Source organism: Asterias amurensis, chromosome 3 (assembly GCF_032118995.1).
Source record: "Asterias amurensis chromosome 3, ASM3211899v1".
NCBI classification, from domain to species: Eukaryota; Metazoa; Echinodermata; class Asteroidea; order Forcipulatida; family Asteriidae; genus Asterias; species Asterias amurensis.
This window is the reverse complement of record NC_092650.1, coordinates 16,546,850-16,564,877: the sequence shown is the minus strand read 5'-3', so window position 1 is coordinate 16,564,877 and position 18,028 is coordinate 16,546,850. Positions and strand designations below refer to the sequence as shown.

The 18,028-nt window shown below is 37.5% G+C and overlaps 1 long non-coding RNA gene across 1 annotated transcript; it reads right to left on the bottom strand.

Annotated features, from left to right (window-relative positions):
- Positions 1-5,993: 5,993 nt before the first annotated feature.
- On the bottom strand, positions 5,994-7,354 carry LOC139934339 (uncharacterized). Its single transcript, XR_011785702.1, has 3 exons — positions 7,311-7,354; positions 6,885-6,983; positions 5,994-6,320 (listed from the first exon to the last, which is right to left on the bottom strand). It is a non-coding gene; the product is annotated as an uncharacterized lncRNA (long non-coding RNA).
- Between the last annotated feature and the right edge of the window lie 10,674 nt (positions 7,355-18,028).

Here is an 18,028-nt window from a genome sequence, read left to right as displayed (position 1 = left end):
CTCAATTAATGTGTTTCAAACCAAAGTTAAAGGCAATGGACACTATTGGTAATATAATTACTCAAAATAATTATTAGCATAAAACCTCTCTTGATTACGAGTCGATAGTGTAAAACATTGTGAGAAACAGCTCCCTAAGTGACGTATTTTTCGAGAAAGAGGTAATTTTCCATGAATTTGACTTCAAGACTTATTTTTGAGGTCTCGAAATCAAGCATCTGAAAGCACACAACTTCGTGTGACCATGGTTCGACATGGGTGGTTTTTTTTTTCACTAACATCTCGCAACTTCGACGACCGATTGAGCTCAAACTTCTCAGGTTTGTTAAATGCATGTTGAGATACACCAACTGTAAAGACTAGTCTTTGACAATTACCAATAGTGTCCAGTGTCTTTAAACAGACGAAAGCAAAAGTTGTGGAAAAGCATTCCATTCTAGCAACAGGAACGAATACAGCGAAACAATTATAAGTAAAACTGCACATTCCCACATCTGAATGGTTACACTTTTTTTATTGATACACTTTAGAATAAAATTACAACTCGATTAATATTATTTTTAAGTCGACGTCATAAAGAGTATTTCTCACGGGACAAATTACAGGCAACCGCTTCTTGGCTATCAGTTTTTTGCGACAGTCAGATACTTGCAGGAAAAACATGTATACTGTAGTACCACCATTATGAAGTGGGAAGTTGACTGCCGGTAAATGTGTGTGAAAGGCATTAACAGCTAAAACATGTCATTTCAATATTTTTTATTTTGATAAAAACAATAATGATTATAATTTATTGTCATTTTAATGTGGCCCCGATGAAAGAACATTTTAAACTACCGAATTCCAGTCAATCAATTTGATTCAATTAAATTTAATATTTATTTCCATAACTTGGTGAAACAAGGCGCATGCTAAACAAAATTTAAGTACAATATATTATTTGAGTCAAAGACAATCGTCTGAACTTTGCCAAAGTTTCAGCAAGCAAATGAAGGTCGTAGCCATGTGTGTCTTCAAGCGGAAACGTGCAAGACTTGTTTGCGTGTGGTGTGATGTTTTGGTTAGGTAATGATGGTGATAGAGTTATATTGCAATAGGATGGTGGCTTTTATGCGGGTGCCAGTTATACAAATGCACAGTTTGCTCATTGTTGTTGCTCCTGACACTTTCATCCCTGATGGATTTATTGCAAATTTTGTCGCGCAGTCATAGTTCAGACGAAAGTTGATCAAACATCTTCAAAGGGTTGACACGAAACACAATATCCACACATTTAAATATTATACTACGGTTTGAGTAGCACTATGTTACGGATATTACGGCATGTACACCGTGTTTACAGTGGTGGTATTTACCAGTACTGAATATAAGTTGATGCCTACATGCTAAAATATGTCTCCTGATGAGACGAATATTATTTTCGTGACATAGTTTTACTCGTTTTTGGCACCGCAGCAAGTAATATTTTCAGTGAGGCTTTCTACTATCATTTTTTTAAAACCGTGTAGCTCAATGTAAATCTGTAGATTATTGTGTTTTGTGTCTTACAAAAAGTACCTGGACTGTCGTAACGATCAAAGGAGGGTCACTGTGGCTGAACATTAAACTTTAATACTCCAACCCAGTCACTACACGCGCGTGTGCAGTAAATGATGGGTTAGAGTTCATTAAATGTACCGACCCCAAGAAAGAGACAGCCGCTCCTATTATGATCTTAAAGACAGTCCCCCTTTAAGACTCCCTGAGCCAAATGTTACTATCCTTAATGACAATTAACTTAATAGGAACACACATGAAATGCATATGGTTAAGAAGATAATTTAAAAGTAGAACACAAATATCACTCGAAATTGCGTGGTTTTCCCTTTTTCCCTCGTCGACAAATACGGTCAGCCATCTAAGGGTGTCACATGTTTTTCTCCCATAAATGGCCGACCGTGTTAGTTCGCAAAGTAAAAGGAAAACCACGCAATTTCGTGGCAATGGATCATTGTATTCTTCTTTTAAAACTTCTTTCTATAACCATATGCATTTGATAACAAACGCTTTACAAAGCCCAACTCGACCGATCCAAAGCAACGTGTTCCTTTAAGCCCTGTCTAAACTGGTGGCTGCGACTACGACTACTGTTACGAATGGATCGCTGCACCATGCCTGTGGAAGTTCAAGCAACTTCCTTAGCAACACCTTAACACCTTAACAACTGTCGTAGCCACAGCTGTACCTAACAATTATAAGGATAGCTAAATTTAGACATTAACATATTGAAAGAGTGGTAAATTATTATTAAAACTTGTTTCTTGAGCCTTTGAACCTCAATTTGTCTCTTCAGCAGAACACTGAATACTAAGTACAGAAAATAACAGATAATCAGTTACTTATACTTTACAATTTTTTTTACAAACGGTTTTCATTTTCTTTTGGGATCCACTTCCTAAATCTTTAACTACCATACTCCTGATCCATTGAAATCCATTGGCAAGTTTTGTCTTCCCATACTGTGTGTTATTTAGGCCTATGCTTTTGTATTTTGATGGATGCAGGGGATATTCTTTTTTGAAATAGACTTAAATTGTGGACACTCCAAAAAAATGCCCAAGTAAGTCTGCGAGATAAATACATTTAAAGCCATTATACACTTTCGGTAAACAGTATTGTCCAAGTCCCACACTTCGTGTTTCACAACTTATATATAAAATAACAATCCTGTGGAAATTTAGGCTCAATCGGACATCGGAGTCGGGAGAAAATAACAGGAGAACCCACTCCTGTTTTCGCGCGTTTCGCCGTGTCATGACATGTGTTTATAACAAATCCGTAATTCTCGCTAACGAGAATTTATATTGTTTTACCGTTTTCTCAAAAGCATTTCATGGACTAATATTTCAAGAGAAGTCTTTCACCATTACCTTCTGTAAACCCTGTAAATTATTTGTAAATCTGTGATTTTTTAAAAAATTTTCTGTACCGAAAGGGTCCAATGGCTTTAAAGGGGTGGTTTCCAACAAAGTTCTTATTACTGAATAAGTGTCGAGGTTACCAAATTCATGTTTGAATGAAATTATAAAGAATTTCGGTTCTCAATTATTGTGTTTCAAACCAAAGTTAAAGGCAATGGACACTATTGGTAATATAATTACTCAAAATAATTATTAGCATAAAACCTCTCTTGATTACGAGTCGATAGTGTAAAACATTGTGAGAAACAGCTCCCTAAGTGACGTATTTTTCGAGAAAGAAGTAATTTTCCATGAATTTGACTTAAAGACCTCAGATTTATTTTTGAGGTCTCGAAATCAAGCATCTGAAAGCACACAACTTCGTGTGACCATGGTTCGACAGGGGTAGGGGTTTTTCATTAATATCTCGCAACTTCGACGACCGATTGAGCTCAAACTTCTCAGGTTTGTTAAATGCATGTTGAGATACACCAACTGTAAAGACTAGTCTTTGACAATTACCAATAGTGTCCAGTGTCTTTAAACAAACGAAAGCAAAAGTTGTGGAAAAGCATTCCATTCTAGCAACAGAAACGAATACAGCGAAACAATTATAAGTAAAACTGCACATTCCCACATCTGAATAGTTACACTTTTTTTATTGATACACTTAAGAATAAAATTACAACCCGATTAATATTATTTTTAAGTCGACGTCATAAAGAGTATTTCTCACGGGACAAATTACAGGTAACAGCTTCTTGGCGATCAGTTATTTGCGACAGTCAGATATTTGCAGGAAAAACATGTATACTGTAGTACCACCATTATGAAGTGGGAAGTTGACTGCCGGTAAATGTGTGTGAAAGGCATTAACAGCTATAAAACATGTCATTTCAATATTATTTATTTTGATAAAAACAATAATGATTATAATTTATTGTCATTTTAATGTGGCCCCGATGAAAGAACATTTTAAACTACCGAATTCCAGTCAATCAATTTGATTCAATTAAATTTAATATTTATTTCCATAACTTGGTGAAACAAGGCGCATGCTAAACAAAATTTAAGTACAATATATTATTTGAGTCAAAGACAATCGTCTGAACTTTGCCAAAGTTTCAGCAAGCAAATGAAGGTCGTAGCCATGTGTGTCTTCAAGCGGAAACGTGCAAGACTTGTTTGCGTGTGGTGTGATGTTTTGGTTAGGTAATGATGGTGATAGAGTTATATTGCAATAGGATGGTGGCTTTTATGCGGGTGCCAGTTATACAAATGCACAGTTTGCTCATTGTTGTTGCTCCTGACACTTTCATCCCTGATGGATTTATTGCAAATTTTTGTCGCGCAGTCATAGTTCAGACGAAAGTTGATCAAACATCTTCAAAGGGTTGACACGAAACACAATATCCACACATTTAAATATTATACTACGGTTTGAGTAGCACTATGTTACGGATTGCACAACGTATTTCCAGTGGTGGTATTTACCAGTACTGAATATAAGTTGATGCCTACGTGCTAAAATATGTCTCCTGATGAGACGAATATTATATTCGTGACATAGTTTTACTCGTTTTTGGTACCTCAGCAAGTAATATTTTCAGGGAAGCTTTCTACTATCATTTTTTTTTAAAACCGTGTAGGTCAATGTAAATCTGTAAATTATTGTGTTTTGTGTCTTACAAAAAGTACCTGGACTGTCGTAACGATCAAAGGAGGGTCACTGTGGCTGAACATTTAACTTTAATACTCCAACCCAGTCACTACACGCGCGTGTGCAGTAAATGATGGGTTAGAGTTCATTAAATGTACCGACCCCAAGAAAGAGACAGCCGCTCCTATTATGATCTTAAAGACAGTCCCCCTTTAAGACTCCCTGAGCCAAATGTTACTATCCTTAATGACAATTAACTTAATAGGAACACACATGAAATGCATATGGTTAAGAAGATAATTTAAAAGTAGAACACAAATATCACTCGAAATTGCGTGGTTTTCCCTTTTCCCTCGTCGACAAATACGGTCAGCCATCTAAGGGTGTCACATGTTTTTCTCCCATAAATGGCCGACCGTGTTAGTTCGCAAAGTAAAAGGAAAACCACGCAATTTCGAGGCAAATGTGTGTGGATCATTGTATTTTACTTTTAAAACATCTCTCTATAACCATAATGCATTTTATAACAAACGCTTTTCAAAGCCCAACTCGACCGATCCAAAGCAACGTGTTCCTTTAAGCCCTGTCTAAACTGGTGGCTGCGACTACGACTACTGTTAAATGGCAAATAATAATTATCGATTCTATTATAATATCAAGAGAAGCTAGCCAGTTTCTCACAGAAAAATAAGTGGAAACCCGTCACTACGTGTATAGAAATGACATCATCATAGCTGGTACGTTTTTAAGGTGAACAATATTTTTTGTACCATAGCAGTTGTATGAAAATCTGCCTGTTATGTATTGTTTTTGGGTCTTCCCATACTGTGTGTTCATTAGGCCTATGCTTTTGTATTTTGATGGGTGCAGGGTATATTCTGTTTTTGAAATAGACTTAATTTGTGGACACTAAAAAAATTCCCACAAAGTAAGTCTGCGAGATAAATACATTTAAAGACATGGACACTTTTAGTAAATTGTCAAATACCAGTCTTCTCACTTGGTGTATCTCAACATATGCATAAAAAAAACTGTGAAAATTTGAGCTTGATTGGTCGTCGGAGTTGCGAGATAACTATGAAAAAAAAAACCACCGTTGTCACACGAAGTTGTGTGCTTTCAGATGCTCGATTTCGTGACCTCAAAATTCTAAACTTGAGGTCTCGAAATCAGATTTGTTGAAAATTACTTCTTTCTCGAAAACTACGTCACTTCAGAGGGAGCCGTTTCTCACAGTGTTTTATATCATCAACAGCTCCCCATTACTTGTTACCAAGTGAGGTTTTATGCTGATAATTATTTTTTAGTAATTACCAATAGTGTCCACTGTCTTAAAGGGGACTGTACAAAAGTTCAATTAAGGACTGTGGCTGTGCATGAAATTATGAAATTATAGAGTTCATAATTCAATGCTAAAGTCACTCAGCCACAGACCGTAATGACCTTGAAGACTGACCCTCTTTAAGTTTTAAGAAAAGTCCTACTTAAGTGGACATTTAAAACAACTGCCCACAAAGTAAGTCTGCAGATGACCCTTATAGCCGAATGTCAAGTAGTTGAAGTTATGACAGCCTCTCATCGAACCAAGTAACATAGACGAAGATCTTCCGGTAGACTTGTAGTAGTCCGTCGTCAGCTCGATGAAAACACCACCATTATCAGCCCCAAAGAGTTGGCTGCCTCAAGTATCTTCAGGTCATCTCTGTAGTCCTCTTCGAAGCCTACAGGTGAAAGTAAAAAATCACATCTTTTATCAATACCATGTGAACAAACTAATATGATTTTTTGTCAGTTTAGTTTTAGCCAGTATGATGATGACACAGCCCGTAACAATAGTTAGTGTTTTGTATCACTTTAAATAGGTATTGTAATACTTATTTCGTACCACTTAGTCAGTGTTTGTGTCACTTATTAGAGATTCAGTAGTTTGATAATTAATTCGAAAAAATACCGTTTTTGTTGTGACAGTTTTTTCACATGGTTCTGAAGTTTATTTGAAAGAGTCCATGATGGAGATACAATCTAAAATGGTTTGTAACCCATCTCTCTTTGAGTTTATTATGTGGTTCTGAAACCATCCGATGGTTTATTGACATTTCGTTCAGATGCTCCAATTGTCTTCAGAAGTTTTACTGGTTTTATGCTTACAAAGTGGACACAATTGCTTGCTTAAGAGCGTAAGAGCAATTATAAGTGACTCATGTAAAAGTAGTTTAAAGCTTTTCTCCGACTCGAGGCCATCAGTGAAGACAGGTTTTCAAGTTGTCATTCAATCTTGAACTTACCATGTGTCCCAGTAGATGTTCACGTCCACAACATTCACCATGCACACTACAGTCTTGGCTGGACGAACTCTTCAGCAATTGGCAAGAGGAACTCCTCAGCTGTAGAAATAAAAAGATGATGATTGTCATGACTTGACTAGACCAAACCAAAACAAGTGTAATGTGTTGGTTTTTAATTAAATTGGGGCCGTATCATACAAGGCAAAGAGATCAAGGCAATCTCAAAGTTAGAAGAAAAGGCATTCACATTGGAATACCTTTTACTTCGTGTAGCAAGACTTTTCCTTTTACACACTTTGTTTGTTGTTGTTGTTGTTGCATTTCACTTTCTCTGGGTTTGAGAACTGCATGATTTTGCCATGAAGTAGAAATAATAAAATGCAGCTGGCTTTGTGGAAAGCGGAAATATCAATCCTGCCAACTTACCAAGCGTCCTGGTGGTGTATTTTTCTTGCCAATGTCACTCGCCGATGCACACTGCACATAATCTGCGTAGAGCAACTTCGGTCTGCTGAGCTCTGAAAAACTGCTGAGCTCTGAAAAACAAGAAATTACGATAGCATTTATTATCTGAAGAATGAGATTGAACTTTTCAGGAGGGATTGAGCACCACTATTAAAATTATTGTCAATCATAAAAAGTTCTCTATGTAGATTTGATTTTAAATGACTTCTGTCCACTACCAAATTTGTATTTAGTGAACGGAACGTCCATGTTTGTTTTCCACTCTCTTTATTTTCAAACAGTCAGGTGATTTTTCTGTGCCGAGAAAAATTCTGCAATTTTTGTTTTTCCCTTGAAGGCTCATTGCTTTAAAGGGTTTTATTTTGTAGAAAGAAACTATAAATATATACTAATTTGCGGGTACAAGTTTGTATACCTTTTGTAAGAGAGTGTTTGCTCTGAAAAGAGCCGGTGTAGTTTAGACATCCTTTTGAACAGTCTTCAGGGTTATTTTGCTGGTACTTGCTAAAACTTAAAGTGATACATTACCAAACATTGAGCAATTTCGGTCAAAGGCCCTTGTGGCCGTAGCAACCGCTGAGCTCTGCTGAGCAAATGCTGAGCTCTGAAAAACAATAATTACAATAACATAACTATAATGAGCTATTTATTATTTGAAGAATGAGATTGAACTTTTCAGGAGGGATTGAGCACCACTACTTGTCTTTCATAAAAATATTTTTACCACTCGCTTTACTCTCAAACAACCAGGAGATTTTTCTGTGCTGAGTAAAATTCTGCAAATCTTTGTCCTTGAAGGCTCATTGCTTTAAAGGGTTTTATTTCGTACAAAGAAACTATAAATAGATAGTAAACTTGCGGGTACAAGAATTTGTAAATCTCTTGTGAGGGAGTGTTGGCTCTGAAAAGGGCCGATGTGGTTTAGATATCATTTTGAACAGTCTTCTGGGTTTTATATTTTGCTGTTACTTGCTAAAACTTTAAGTGATACATTACCAAACATTGAGCAATATTGGTCAAAGGCCTTCGTGGCAGTAGCAACTGCTGAGCTCTGAAACAAAAAACAAGAAATCACGATAACATAATTATAATAAGCTATTTATTATTTGAAGAATGAAATATGGAACTTTTTCGGAGGGATTGAGCACCGTTATTTGTCTTTCATAAACAGATTTGTTTTGTAGAATTGAATTTAAATAACTTGTAGTCCAAACAACTTAAATGAATGGACCTACCATGATGTTTGTTTTCAACTCTTTATTCTCAAACAACGAGCTAAATATGTTTACTGGGCTGAGAAACTTCTCTTTTTTTAAGTCTAAAATTCAGTCTAGACTTTTACTCCTGCTTCTGTTGTATCAAATTAATTTGTTTAAGGGTTTTAATTTTTTTCTTCAATAAACTATAAATACTTAGTAAACTTGCGGGTAGGGCTACGTAATCTCTTTTGAGAGTGTTTGCTCTTTTGAGAGAGTGAAAAGAGCAGACGTGTTTTCGTAGTTTCAAACAGTTTACTCTGCATGTCTTCAGGGTTTTATTTTGCTGGTATATGCTGAAACTATAACTGATACATTACCAACTGGTGTTGCTCTTCCATTAAGAGTACTTTGTGAGAGCCATTAAGGCAGACATCGATCTCAAGAAAGAGGGATGAATGACTTGCAGTCACTGAGTTGTCTTATCGAGTTGTACCTCCAGGGTATCTGTTAGTTAGGGAAAAGTTGGCAGCCGCCACAAGATATTGTGAGGAATGTTGGAAAAGCGTTGGCGGGAAACGGTTGTTGATGCTGTGGAGGAAAACTGTTGTTAATGCTGCGAAGGAAAACGGTTGTTAATGCTGCAGAGGAAAACGGTTGTTAATGCTGGGAAGGAAAAAGGTTGTTAATGCTGCAGAGGAAAACGGTTGTTAATGCTGCGAAGGAAAACGGTTGTTAATGCTGCAGAGGAAAACGGTTGTTAATGCTGCAGAGGAAAACGGTTGTTAATGCTGCGAAGGAAAACGGTTGTTAATGCTGCGAAGGAAAACGGTTGTTAATGCTGCAGAGGAAAACGATTGTAAATGCTGCAAAGAAAAACGGTTGTTATGGCTGCAGATGGAAACGGTTGTTATGGCTGCAGATGGAAACGGTTGTTATGGCTGCAGATGGAAACGGTTGTTATGACTGCAGATGGAAACGGTTGTTAATCCTGCAGAGGAAAATGGTTGTTAATGCTGCAGAGGAAAACGGTTGTTAATGCTGCAGAGGAAAACGGTTGTTATGGCTGCAGAGGAAAACGTTTGTCAATGCTGCAGAGGAAAATGGTTGTTAATGCTGCAGAGGAAAACGGTTGTTAATGCTGCAGAGGAAAACGGTTGTTATGGCTGCAGAGGAAAATGTTTGTTAATGCTGCGGAGGAAACGGTTGTTAATGCTGCGGAGGAAAACGGTTGTTAATGCTGCGGAGGAAAACGGTTGTTAATGCTGCAGAGGAAAACGGTTGTTTATGCTGCAGAGGAAAACGGTTGTTAATGTTGCAGAGGAAAACGGTTGTTAATGCTGCAGAGGAAAACGGTTGTTAATGCTGCAGAGGAAAACGTTTGTTAATGCTGCAGAGGAAAACGTTTGTCAATGCTGAGGGGGAAACGGTTGTTAATGCTACAGGGGGGGGGAAACGATTGTTAACGCATGCATAGAAAATATAATAGTTAAAGGTTGCGAAGAAAGGTTGTTGGTAAAATGATAAAAGGTTGCGGAGAAAACGGGGGTTAGTGGCCCTGCACATGATGGTCAGGCCGGGTTACCCAAGAGTACCCAACCTCACTCATACCATGATACAAGACTTTTATATTTACCTCATACTTAACCTTCTCTGCATTGTCTTCCTTCAAGGAACATCTCTTGCTTCTAGGGCTTGCATTGGGTTATAGTTACTTAGTCTTGGTTCGGAATAGTAGTAATTTTTAAAGCATTTTGTTTTGTTCGTTCTCAAAAAGAAAGTGTTTCTCGGAACCAAGACTAAGTAACTCATACTTTACCGACCCGTATGATGAAAAATACCTGCGAAAAAGATCACATTTAATTCTAGGGGGTCTACTCTAGGCCTCTTTCTATAATATCTTACCAATACAAACCTCAGCATCATTCTCTGTCCATTTCTTGCTAGTCCGCGTCATCAATGCTTCAATGTGACATCGGCAGAGGCGTATACAGATCTTCTTTCTCTTTCTTCATCATTTTTTTTTTCTTTTCGCGCAGCGTATTTGTCTTCAGCTAAACCTGGTCAGGTGCTGCGCTACTGATTAGATGCGCTTGAAATCAGCATTATTTTGAGATTTTGTTTTACTACAGGGCATAAAGCTCTTAAATACTTGTGGCATTCTTGCTAAAGTGGTTAAACTTTTCATTGATCATATTGTGTTGGTACAAGAAATATTAAACAAATTTAGCTTTTCTAAATTTGTCTTAATATTTCCGGAATCAACAGCAATCTATTATAGTGGGAAAAAGCACATGGGTTTATAAGTTTTTAAATAATGAGTTTATGATATGTAAACTTAAACATGACAACTGTTGACTTGAAGTTCGACCCGTGGGATTTTTTTAAGAGCTTACAACTGCATCATAAAAAAACTATTTTCATAAGAAACAACCTATTTTATATATAGGACATAAGGTTTTTTTACAAGAAAGAATATTGTATGTAAAGCTGATCATCAGAAATATTTACTTAATTCAGTAAATCTGAATTATTGTTAATATTTTCAAAAAATCAACAATGACATCAGTCTTATAATGACAACTGTACGAACTTAAGTTTTTTTTCAAATGTTATGCTGCTCCTAAATATGGAAAACATAGTTCATATTGTTTCATTGCAATAAATTATTTGGGTTTTTTATTAAGAAATCAATGACAATATATTTTGTTAAAACATGACAACTGTTGACTTGAAGTTCGACCAGTAAGAGAATTGTAAGAGTGTGCCAGGAACTAACAACTTGACTGCATCATTGGACACGACCAATATGCACCGTATAAGAAAGGTCCCTCAAAGACAAGTGTTTCACCAGTGACCAACATTAACAACATCAACAAGTTCCTGTAATTAATTGTAAAATACATTGGGGTAAACTTATGTTTGGTTTCCTCTTACCATTTTGTTGTAACCTCTACGTCTTTACATTTGAAGTATTTCCAGATCCATAGACAAAAACCACACACTGCAAACTCCTTCATCATCAACTGAAGAATAAGGGTGAAAAGGAAAAATACAGTGACAAAAACATTTCAAGAACATGTATTGATTGAGAACCTTATCATAGTATTGAAGGTGGAAAAAGAAAATTGTAAGCCAATTGCGTATCTAACGGGGGTTGGGCTTGTGCCACCGTCACCATTTCCGTTCCTGATTGATTGGTGGCCCAGGTGCCCTTTCATTTTGAAGGTTTTCTTTTAAGTATAAAGTCTACCAAAATAAATGTTGTGTTTTATCAGCTTTGATGAAAGATATGCATGTTTTTACGATTGTTCATAGCAGGCAAACATAGTGTTTTTGTTTTTACCTCCATGTAAATTTTATTTTTACAAAATGAAATAACAAGAGAGCTAATTTGAGGCTGGTTTGTGACACGTTTAATCGAAAATTACAAACTTAGTTATAGCAAGAAGTGCCCCTTTGTGCCAACCGTAGAAAAATCGGATTTTTTATAAAACTTCCGTGTCGTGCTGCCACTTTTTTCCACTATTTTATTACAAAAGGAATATCTCACTTGAGTTGGAAAACAATTTATTTCATAATTTTGAGGTAATGCCGTACACTTACCACGCGGCATTGCGTTCTCTCTGCCCGTCTCTATCGACCGGGCGTGTGGCGGGTTGTAGCTGCTTGGGCCGGGCTAGCCCCACCGAGCCAGATTATGCGAACATTGGTGTTCGCCAAGAAAATGTGTTGTGAACATTTTTTGTTCATTTTGTTTTAACTGCATTCGCGGGTGTAATTTCACCGGAGCACATCCAAGCCTATCGCAAGCCCCACGCCGAAGATTATGGCCTTTTTAGGCTTTGTTCTAACTGTCACTGGTGGAGAAAATAGTGTTCTAGTCGCGAGAAACTTGCGAAGGTCCTCGGGACTCAACAGTGAAACTACTGGGTCCTCATTGCTAAAGTTATGCAGTTGAACGACTCTCAAAATGATTGCCACTCACTCATCAAAAAATGTAAAAAGAAGCTCGAACAGCTTCTCTATGGTAAAAAGGTGCTGGCAAAACGAATTTAGTGAACACAGATTGTACGGCGAGTGGCTAAAATTCAAGAAAAAAAATGAAAGCGCGAAGGTTCGAATCCCTCGTTGGCCCTTCTGGTATCAGCCATCTTGTCTCTCTGCAGTCCAGCACAATAACTAACACTCATACCTCCCCTGTACATGGAAGAAGATGCAGGAACTAAGACTCTTACATATTTGCATATAACACTAAGCGGGTCTCCTCTGCATTGTATTTGCTTGGCGACTATTATAGCAGTCGGAGAATGAATGGAGAAATTTCTCATTCAGAATGAGTCGCGTGCCATGGCTTTTGTGTTAGCATGAATTGGTCTAGCGAACAACAGGGGTCTTAGTCAGTATTGTCATATTCTTAAAGAAGGGTTTGCTATACACAAACAACCAATTGTAAGGGTCGTGGTTTCGAACCCCACCCAGGTAATTATGCCCGTGACTTTTTTTTTTAAGAGCTCGGGAAAGTACTGATAAACTGTGCTTACACGAATCGGTGTATAGGGTCAGAACCAAAAATAGTATTCTTTATCCCCATTCGAATTTAACATTTATTATAAACGTAAAACAAATTGTCTACCTACAGCAAGTTAAAAATAAATTGCAAATGAAATCGCACACGCGGGATTAAGTTGCTACACCACTATAGGCAGAGTGTTCTATAGGTTGTTCTGTACTCTTACTTTGTTAAAGTCATGTTGCTTATTAAAGAGGCTATGTCAGATTTTTGGCCCCAACCATTAAAAAATAGATTGTTTTGAGTGAATGGTATTTCAAAGAGTATCACCCGCTCTAACGAAAAAAGGTTAACTTTTACTTTTAATGGTCAGGAACCATGACAAAAATTTAAAACGTTTCTCACAAAACACATAAGAATTGGTCACATGATATATTGTCGGGATCCCGACAAAAACTAATTTCGAGCACTTTATTTCACTGCTACTAATAGTTGGCGGACTTTTTCGAGCAATGGCTCAAATGAAAGCTTGTAACTTTCTCGACCCCCATCAGAATACCTAAATGAATTTTAAATCAAAATGTTTGGGTCAAATCGGCAAAAAATCTGACATAGCATCTTTAACATTCCACAATTCTCATGTCTACCAGGGTACTCAGTCAATGTCTGAAATTACAGTTTCGAAGAGGATTTTCAAAAAGAAAGAAACCAGCCAAATTACAGAACAGTCAAGTTTTGTTTGTTTGTTCCTTATGTAAAGTTAGCAATTAACATGATTGTAGCAAAAGGGTGGTATTTTACTTCTAAAAAAATGCAGATTTTGTGGTTGCTGCCCGCGAATAATATCGTCTTCTGAAATATTTTAAATATGAAGTGAAACAAGTACTGGAAAATACATTTATGGTTCATGCCGTTGCATAATGTGAGTGTAAATTAATCAAACTATGAGCTTTTGAGGAAAAAACAATAACGATTTATCCACGTGCTTCCTTAAACCACTTGATAACATAACTACGATTAACTGTTTATTTTTTTTTTTTTTTTGTATTATTGGTTTATTAAAACACATTCAAACATTGCAGCTACAAGCTGAATTGAGTTTAAAATACAGAGTTTGCGGGTAGGTTTAATGGTGACCCTGTAAGACGAGTTAAAAAAATAGAGGAAGATTTACACTATTACCCAATTATATAGAGCAGCTTACCAGCAGAAAAAAAATAGATCATGGAACATGGAACATGTGACATGGTTCGTAAACCTTATTCTGATTTGAAGGATTTGGGGTTCGAGATGGTGATGATAGAAATCTTACCTTAAATACACTGTATGCTATTGATGTTTGTATTCAATTTTGTTAGCATAAAAAGTTACTTGTTGGCGATGATGACAGTATAAACATTGTGAGAAACGGATCCCTCTGAAGTAACGTAGTGTTCGAGAGGAATTAACGTAGTGTTCGAGAGGAAGTAATTTTCCACAAAAAAATTTGAATTTGATTTCGAGACCTCAGAATTAGATTTTGAGGTTTTGAGCATTTGAAAGCACACAACTTCGTGTGAAAAGGGTGTTTTTTCTTCCATTATTATCTCGCAACTTCGACGACCAATTGAGCTCAAAATTTTACAGGTCTGTTATTTTGTGCATTTGTTGAGACAAAGTGAGAAGACTGGTCTTTGGTCCGGTGTCTTTAAAATACTACTTGTTGAGGTGATATAGTTTTTGAGAAAAGAGTAAAGCACTGTCACGAAAAAGAAAAAGAAAAACGTTTTACATGCTAAATAATATTCGTCTCCTGGAGGCGACAATTATTTGTGCTTCTTGTTTTACTCATTTCTCAAAATCTACATCACCTTAGCAAGTAATATTTTAAGGGAAGCTTTCTACCACTATTATCTGCAAAGTGTGTGAGTTTGATGTTAGTTTGTGTACATTGTGTTTTGTGTCCACACAATAAAAGTACCCAGCCCTATTTGAGCAAGCATTTTGTTTGTGCTCGGGTGCTTTTTTTGCCCGAATTTGGGCTGAGATGACAGCAGTTTACCTGAACTTGGAGGTCCCTACATCCGCCGTCAAAATGTAGCGTTCGTGGTCTTAGGTTGGGGGACTTTTCTGACGTTAGGCGATGTGACTGAAATTTAAAGAGCTCTCACGGGGTTGGGATTTTAGTCAAAGTCTACAGAACAGGGTTAGTGATAAGTATGATTAGGAACTTTGCATGGTGGAAATACGATATAGAAAGGTTTGCGGTAACACCATGTTATAATGACTATCTCTAATGAGTTTGGATGGTTCTGAAAAGAACCGTTGGTTTCAACTAGACGTTCGGATCAGTATGCTCTGATCGTCTTCTGGAGAAAGCTGGGCTCTGATGCTGCATGCTGCTTAAGTACTGTGGAAGCGGATTAGCTTGGTGATGCACGAAGGCGGGAAGGAGAAGGGTCAGTGATCTAAGGAATAATGTGGTCATTCGGGTCTGCGTAACAATTATACGATTTAACTGGAAGTTCGATGACATAACAGTGTTCTAAAAGTGAACTTTGATGTAGACCCTATATACCTTTATCATGGCGCAGCCATCTTGATTTTCTCCCATTCAATGCTCACATTCAAATCAATGTAACCAAACTGATGCTGGAAGAAGAATTAGTCTGATTCCTTTTTGTGCAATGAGTATTAGCATCCATTAGCATCCATTACTGTGGTTGGATACAGGAAACATGACCATGGTGGCAGCATGATAACGGATAACTCTTGAAGAAAATCTCGACGAACGGATCAACATACTCCGAAATGTAAAACTGTTGACATAAATATGTTGCTGGTTAGTACCCTACACGCATTGGCTCTCAATGATCTTTATACAAAGATATGCTGGTACAGTTTTTAAAAAGCTACATGAACGGAAATGGTATTTTAACTTGTTTATAGTGTACTTGTTCACAATTTTAATGTTATTATGATATGAGTACACTTCTGAATTGTTCGTGAATTGTTCTGGCTATTTTTCGCGCGTAAAATACTGTCGTCTGCTAGGTTTTCTGTTTTGTTTTAAATTTGATTTTTAAGGGCGAAGGACTTAAAATTAGCCTTGGTATCCATCATTTTCGGATTCAGCACCCCCAAATTAGTTAAATCAGGTATGTTACCAACTTTTACTCAAAAATGCCGCTCGAAGTTGGTTATTTTGAAATCTGGTCTAGACTAATAGTATGCAACCATTAATGTTGTCCACGAAAACATCAACATGAGGAGGGATTATCACCACGTGGTTTATAATTAAACAGAAGTAGCATGTACTAGACAGAAGTGGAACATGGGCGAGCAGGAAATGGTACGGGCGAGAAGGAAGTGGTACGGGCGAGATAGAAGTGGTACGGGCGAGATAGAAATGGTACGGGCGAGATAGAAGTCGTACGTAGACATACGAGATAGAAGTCGAACGTACCAGCGGGTTTTCAGAAAGAAGGAATATTTTTGTCACCATGTCCCTTACACAGCTTCGTACAATGCCGCTGACTTCCTGAGCTCCCAACTATGACGTTTTGAGAGTGATCACGTAACGGGGCTTTTCGCAAATCTCTCAGAAAAGCGCTGGATAAGGGCATTCAAAATAATTGTTTCTGTACACAATTGAAATCTATTTATAATCTTATGACTCGATTTCCTTACTTATTGAAAACATTTTAAGTCAAATTCAGCAAAGTTCACCACATAACATTTTCGTTGAACACGGTCTTTAAATGAACACGTTGCCTTGGATCGGTCGAGTTGATCCTTGAAAAGCGTTCTGCAACGTTTGTTATGAAATCGATATGGTTGGAAAGATGTCGTAAAAGTAAAATACAATAATAACAATAATACAATTATGCCTCGTAATTGCGTAGTTTTCGTTTTACCTTATCGACTAAAGGCCCGGTCACACAGGCCCCGATAACGAGAACGAAAACGATAACGATAAAAATGCACGCTCGCGATTGGTTGAATTGCTCCACGCAGAATACGCCCACGCTCATTCAACCAATCGAGGGCGTGCATTTTTATCGTTATCGTTTTCGTTCTCGTTATCGGGGCTTGTGTGACCGGGCCTTTACACGGTCGGCCATAATTATAGGAGTCAATGACTCCCATAATGGCCGACCGTGTTAGTTCGCGATGTAAAATGAAAACCGTGCGATGATTTTTAGTGATACTTGTGTGGATTTATTATTCTACTTTTAAAACATCTTTCTAACCATATGCATTTCATGTCAAATGGTTTCACACGCTTTTCATAGACCAACCTGTCCGATCCAAGGCAACGTGTTCCTTTATTACCCATACATGTTGTAAAAACATTAAACCCTGATAATTGTATTCACATCACTGCAAATGGACCGGGGATCCGCTTTAGGCCTAAATTTACCTTTGTTTGGCATGTGTGTGGCTTGGAAAGGTAAAGAAAGGTGGGAGTGTCGTGGCTGAGCGGTTAAGAGCACCGAATCCAAACTCTGGTGTTTCCGATCAGCAGAGTATGGGTTCGAACCCCCAGCCGTGACACTTGTGTCCTTAAGCAAGACACACAACCATTGCTTCGTCCTTCGGATGGGACGTAAAGCCGTTGGTCCCATGTGTTGTGTAAACGCATTTAAAAGAACCCAGTGCACTTATCGAAAAGAGAAGGGGTCCGCCCCGGTGGTCCTGGCTGGATTGGCATCATATTGCGCCACAGCACCTTGTAAACCATTACAAGGTGCTTAAGGATTAGGTCTTATATCTCAAAATTCGCCCACTCCTTGCAGTAATAATACCTGGCGCTTTGTATCCTTTGGCAAAAGGCGCGTTATAAATACGGTTATTATTATAGAAAGGTAAAGGTAAAGAAATTAACACTGAAATCAACTCGAATGAAATAATATGTCGAGGGAAAGAACATTTCGAGGAAACGAGACACGTTTAAAAGAGCCCTTGTTGAGCAAGAATATTTCTGGGAT